Source organism: Dioscorea cayenensis, chromosome 7, assembly GCF_009730915.1.
Source record: "Dioscorea cayenensis subsp. rotundata cultivar TDr96_F1 chromosome 7, TDr96_F1_v2_PseudoChromosome.rev07_lg8_w22 25.fasta, whole genome shotgun sequence".
Taxonomy (NCBI): domain Eukaryota; kingdom Viridiplantae; phylum Streptophyta; class Magnoliopsida; order Dioscoreales; family Dioscoreaceae; genus Dioscorea; species Dioscorea cayenensis.
The window spans coordinates 4,149,147-4,156,121 of record NC_052477.1 but is presented as its reverse complement, the minus strand read 5'-3'; the positions used below and the strand labels follow the sequence as shown (position 1 = coordinate 4,156,121).

The window sequence follows — 6,975 nt, the reverse complement described above, 5'->3', positions numbered from 1 at the left end:
ACGTTACGTAAGCGCTTGGTTTACCCACAATAACAAAATAACTATTGCCAGTACCAAACAGAGTTTCTATTTTGCAGTCCATCTCAAAACAAGAAACAAGCTCGAAAAGAATGTTACTTAAATCTTTGGTTTTGAAAAATCATGGGAAAAATTCCACTTTCACTTTGGTGGGTATCACAATATGATTCCTACTAGTTTTTATAATCCAGACTAGAAATGCAAAAACAGTGCAACAAATGAGCTAAACGAAGCTTTGACATTAAGAAAAGTAACAGCACAGTTGCAAAACCATGGTTTTGTAGAAAATGATTACCTGACCTCCAGATGCGAGTGTGCAAATGAGCCAAACTCCAATACCTTGTTAATGTCAAAACTGAAAAATGGAAACAATCAATGCAGAGATTCTCAGCAGCGTTGAGACAGAAATATGAAGGAGAGGTATAAGAATGAAATTTAAATTACATTTGGCTAGACAATATGAAGAACTCATAATCCTTAAAGCACGGGGGCAAGCAAAAGAAACAAAGGAAGAAATGAAAGGTTACAAAAGAAACCTTCTGAAAGAGAGTCCTGCCACAACATTGGGTGTGAAATGACAAAAGCATTCCATGTCTTTAGAAGCATCCGGAAAACCAGCATCTGCCATTTCAGCCTCAATGCACCCAAAGAGTTCCTTCACAGAAATGTGCTTAACATTCTCAAGTCATGCATGCACCGGGCCAGAGCAGCAGCTACCCTTGTATCCCAATTCTTACTTCGTAGGTATCCAGAAACCTGCTCAGTCCACAACTTAGTTAACATGTATGTATGTATGTATTTATGAATGTATATACATATATATATATATATGTGTGTATATATGCATGTATCTAGATGTGTGCGCCGCACACAGTTGGCCAGACATTAATGTTAACAAAACAAGTCACTTTATACAAAGAATCAGAGTATGGAGTAAAAATACAATACCAAGAGTTGTACATGCCCTAAGATTTTAATTATAGTACTTTTAAAGTGTCTGGTCGAGAATGATGGACAGAAAAATTTTCATTCAAAATTCACACCACACACACACATATATATATATGTCTAAAACTTGAAAATTCATGTTTTGCCTTTCTCTCATAATTTGAGGTAACCATAAATTTTTAAAATTATGGCCAGTTAGCAGGAGAGTGGTAGGAGTTGGTTATGAAATCTGGTTTGGGGAAATTAGTTAAACAATCTACAGTAGAAAGGGGAAATTTTAGTATTGAGTGATAAGGATGCATCACACTAGTAAGATTAAAAGCATAATAATATTTCTAAGAAAAAGGTAATTAAATTTGCTGAATTACTAAAATGTTTGCAATAACTCTTATGTCTGCAAAAACTTTAAATATACAATATATGAAAATACAAAAAGTAAAATTTGTCACCAACCTTCTATGCATAATGGTCATTTATCTCCTAACAAAAGATTCCCAATATAAAAGAAATACAGATAAATTTGGGGAACAGTGATTTTGCAATTTTATTTACAAAGTATGCACAAAAAATTGAGGATAATGCATATGGAAGTCGTAATTAAATTAGAAGGTTCCTAAAATATGCCTAGTTACATTACTTCTCAAACAAACCGTAATAAGTATATGATGGATTCAAAAATTTGTGTAAATACTAATTGCTTGGACCATGCCACTGTCAAGATAAACTAGCAGCATAGTGGTTGTTTATTTCCTAGCAAAAGATTCCCAGAGCATAATATATTATATATAATTGAGGAAACAATGACTTCACAATTTTACTTAATAAGCACATATAAAAAGTGAGGATGATGCATATTTAAGTCATAGTCAAAATTAGAAAGTCATTGAAATATGCCTAGTTACACTACTTCTCAAACTAACCATAATAAGTATATAATCAAACATTTATTGAAGCCACTGTTAAGATTAACTAACAGAATTACTTTCAGTGACAAAGCAATAGGACACACGTACTTATCCACTTGTGCATACCAACTATAACACTATCAATTGTCTCATGCCCCATCATTCTCAAAATAAATTGAAGAAACTACCACATTTGATAAATGAAAACTAGAACAAAAATAAATAAATCCCAGAATTGCACACACAAACTGTACCAGAATACTTTTTTTTTTCTTCTTCTAGAATTGTACCACTCCATTATCCCCAATTCTCAGTTTCAAGTTAAAATAACAACAACAACAACAACAATAATAATAATAAGAAGTTCAAAAAACTACTAACCATAGAACTCACCAAGTTGCAATTTTAAAACTGCTTTCTTCCAAGACAAAGGTATTATTAGGTTCTTCATCTTTCAAACAAACTACCTAAGATGTTCATAAATGGTCAGCATAAAATCTTCCTATTATCCTGATGACATCTCAAACTAAATACTCCTTCATAGTCTTCCAATCATATAATTAAGGTCATAAACAAGACAAGTTTGCATGTAACAGTCCCTACTAGAGCTCGACTCAATGCCTAAGTAACTCACTAAAGCTTGGGTTGTTTATTCCAGCGATCCGGAAACTTGGATCAAGCTAGGCCTAATTCACTATTTTTTTAGCTAAACCTGCCCCTAATATCATAACTGACTATAGTATATCACACCACAGACACTTAAGTCAAGGAAGTTGAACAGCTAGGCTAGATTTAGGAGCTGGCAGGCAAGATATCTTAAAACTGAAAAAACTGAACTTAATAAGAATCAAACCTACAGCTTACACAAGACACACCAACACCAGACACCAATATGATTCAAGTATTCACCACAACAATTTCATGTAGATAAAAAAAGGTAGCGTTAACATGTAATAATTGAGCTAAACTGAGTCAAAGTTTTGCAATAAAGATGGCACCGTCAACATGAGTTGCTGAACAATTCATCCACCCTATGCAAATATTCATTAAAATTGGTTTGGATGGTATTGAACACCCTCACATTCATTTTAGGAATAAAAAAAATTTCTCAGTGCTTAGGAATGACCACTTCACTCCACATTATGTCCTATCAATCCGTCTAATATGGCTATATTTAAGACCTTATATTAAGGCAAACAGCTCATAAAGGAAGAATCAATTGAAGGTTGCCGTAACAACCATATTTCATTACCCACAAAAAAAACACAGATATTTGGAAAAGGGTCATGTTAACAACTCTAATTAAAGATTGTCCTGACATCTATCTAGCAATAACTTCAACTTGTTCTGGAAAAACTGATCTTCTGAGTACTCAAAACCTCCATATAGTATCATGGTGTAATAATATGAGTTACAAGAGGGAGAAACAATGCCAGGGGTTGCAACTACGGCTTGGATGTCTAATTGTCCAAGCGATAATGATAGTATCTTGTACTGAACTGAAAAGCCATCTATGGCATGAATCAACAATTCAGAGTGTGTTTCTTGCATATTCTTGATGGACCAGTGTTTACATATAGATGTAGGAGGGCTGGGGTTACAATCATGGAAGTACTATAATGTGTTTCTCCATGAATACGCATCCAGGGGGTATAATCCGTGATTTGACAGCTTAAGCAATAAGGAAACAAAAATAGAATATTATTTCCAATGTTACAGGATAAGGTTAACTAGCTAATATTTCAAAATCTAATGTTGGTTCTTTGGAACCATATAAACCCATACCTTAAACTCCTATTAAGAGAAAAACACACATGAATTTTTCTGGAATTTTTTTAAACTCATTTCCATTTGCAATTGCTGCAAATTCAAAATTGTGTCAAATATATTCTTAATTCCTTCGTCTCAAACACAAAGACGCATAATAGACCGATGTGAACATCATGACTTGTCCCATAATAAAACCAATTGCTGCTAATACCTCCTTCTCAAACCGAAGCTGCAGAGAAGGAAGAGATAGACATTTTGCATGCTTGATATTATGGGTAGGTTCTACAAAGGATCGGACTAATAATGTAGATTTTGGTTAGATGGAGTTAATACATGTGCTTAAAGTCCTTGAAAGTTAAAATTGAATGAACCAATTACCATGACTGCAATTTTAGAGAGATGTGAAATTACAAGACTATGGGCTGCTTCTGTGGGCAAATACATTCATAGTGACTATGATAGATATCTCATATCTGAAAACTAGCAGTTCCCTGTCAAACCCCTAAGACTCAAATTTCTCAACCTACACACCTGAGCAATTTGGATTAGTGGATTAGTCTGATCCAAAACTTGAGATACAGAGTGCTATAAAAACACCAAAAGAACCCACTTGAATCACTATTTAGCAGAAAATATTTTTTCCGAACTAAATTTTAATTTCAAAACCTAACAACAGAACGTCATTTGAAACAAATTAACTGCATAAAAGAATGAGTCATACTTATCATTATGGCAGAGTAAGAACTATGAATTTTCATAACCATGCTACTCTATCTTACACAGATTTATAGTTAGATTTTGATCATTCCATGAAAATGAATATATTTAAGAATTCAATGTAATAAGTTAGCAACCTTTTTCAGAAGAGAGTTCAAGTCCTGAGGGTACAACTTCGCAATATCCCCAATTTGTCGCGCTGCAGCAAGCCTTGTTGCCTGAGTCGATCCAGCTTAGATTTTGTCAAAGACAAACATCTTAAGGGAAAAGAAAGCATTAACTTTAACAATAAGATGCAGAAAAAAAGTAATAACTCTCAATTACAAAATGAAATGTATATTGGAACCCATCTTCTGGAACTGAAAGGATACTGTCCAATAATGTGAGTAAGCGATGAAGACGAGACGAATTTTGAGCCATGAAGCCTGTAAGTGTGCTGAATTCTCATCCGAACCAGGTCTAGAGGTCCTCAGATTTATGTTTAATTTATCCCATAAGCCACTCCAGTAAACATTCTATAAATTTTCATTAATAAGTTACCACCTGATGTATATTTAAATGCTGAAAAAGGGCAATGGATATTAGGTCAGCAATCCATGCCATATTATAAAAAAATATAATGAGCCATTGAGCCTTATGAGTTACGTAAAATTCATGCGTACAGCATAAACAGACCAAATATTGTTTAAATATAATAGGAACAACTGTCATAAAAGCAATAACACATTTATACCTAGAAGTGAAAGAATGAAATAAAAGAGCAGCAAAAAAAAAAAAAAATCACCAGAAAGCAAACAACAAATGAAACACTTTCAAAGTTTTAAAAAATAAAAATTAAAAGATAAAGGTGCCAATATTCTGGTTCCTAAGCATGCCCAAAAATAGAAGTTCACTAAATAAGGACACTAAAATTTATGTCATCAACAATATAACATCGCAATGGAACACACGAAGGTAGCAAATAAATTTTATGCTAATTGAGGAGTCATTAGCGTGCCCAAAGAGTACGGTCTTCTGAGAGCTTTGCACATAGCTTTTCGATTATAGTATAACACCAATAAATCGTACTCTTATGAACCTTTGACAGCCTCCTAATTCATTTATCAAAATCAATACTTCCTGTAAAAGATAGACTTCTGCTTCCCCAGTAATTTTTAACCTATTTGAACAAGATCATCAACATTTCTATTGGCTAACATGAAGCAGTACTAAACTGATTTAAACTGTACTAAACAGATTTTTTTTCAACGGTGATACATAATAAAACAATTGATCTAAGCAACCAATACTTTTACAGTTTACACAAAGTCACATACCAATTGCATTCCTAAAGCTAATGAACATTGTGAGGGATAATTATCAAAGGAGATGATTAGCAATGCAGAAGCACAAAATCACCACCATGCACATTTCCAAAATGAGCACTCGAGCTTGCAAAATACCAACAAAAACAACTAAAAAACACAAGAGTTATGTGCAACCAAAAGAGTGATCTTTTGCAGTTTACACATGTCGAGCATTCTCATCTACCTAATTTCATGAAATTTAAAGCTTAACACTTGAACAATGTCAGGGATAGTCATCATCAGAAATGCTAATAACCTAATACAGAAGCACAATATCACTGCAATACATGCTTCCAAAATGAGCACCAAGGTTTGCAAAATACCAACAAAAACACCTAAAGCAACAAAAAAAAAAAGTGATGCGCATGGATAACTCCGAGGGGTAGAAAAAAAAAACTAAATAAGCACCAATGTCATTACCAAATATAAGCAAAAGTTTCGCTTCACTCCTAGATCACATCAAACTACACATGCCAAGGACCAATGGAACAATAAACCTAACCAGAGCGGCAACATCAAGCATTCCCTCAAGAATCAACAAACAGACAAACAAATCTAGCATTCTATTCAGTGTCAAACAAAAGAGAATCCAATCGGCCATGAATCAAAAACCCTAATCAATACAAACCGATGAACAGAAGCAACAAGACCTTGGAGAAGGCGCCAGGTTGATCACGGACTGGCAGGAGGGAACAGTGGCGAAGCCTCAGGGAAGGCGAACAAGTACCCTAACGAGGAGCTTCGGAAGAAAGGTGGATCGATTGGGGAGAGGCCCAGGGAGAGAGATTGGGTATGGAGGGAGAGCGATGGAGGGGGAGGTCTCGAGGGCGGCAAAGGGCACGGGGGTTGGGGTTGGGGTTGGGGTTGGGGTTGGGGATGGGGTTGGCAGGGTTATAAGGAAGCCATTGGCGGTGGAGGAGAAGGGGATTGGAGGGGGGATTTCGCGAGGGCGTGGCTCTTCATCCTTCGGAGGCGAAAGCGGTTCGGTTTAGTTCGGTTCGGTTCGGTTCGGTTCGGTTCAGGGACCAGGTCTGGGTCGGTCGGATCGGATCGTGAGAATACTGGTTTGGTTAAGTGCGTTAAGGAATAGGATTCGGATCCAGACCCGGTTGGGTAATCGGATGCGTTAAGGAATAGAATTCGGATCCAGACCCGGTTGGGTAATCGGATTCGTTAAGGAATAGAATTCGGATCCATACCAGGTTGGGTAACCGGGTTTGGTTAGTTTTGTGTTTTTTTTTTATATAACCCTGGTAAAGTTGTTTTTTTTT

The 6,975-nt window shown here is 35.6% G+C and overlaps 1 long non-coding RNA gene across 1 annotated transcript; it reads right to left on the bottom strand.

Moving 5' to 3' along the window:
• Window positions 1-706: 706 nt before the first annotated feature.
• LOC120264424 lies at window positions 707-6,556 on the bottom strand. Its single transcript, XR_005537426.1, has 4 exons — window positions 6,355-6,556; window positions 4,730-4,919; window positions 4,496-4,590; window positions 707-774 (listed from the first exon to the last, which is right to left on the bottom strand). It is a non-coding gene; the product is annotated as an uncharacterized LOC120264424 (long non-coding RNA).
• Window positions 6,557-6,975: the final 419 nt, after the last annotated feature.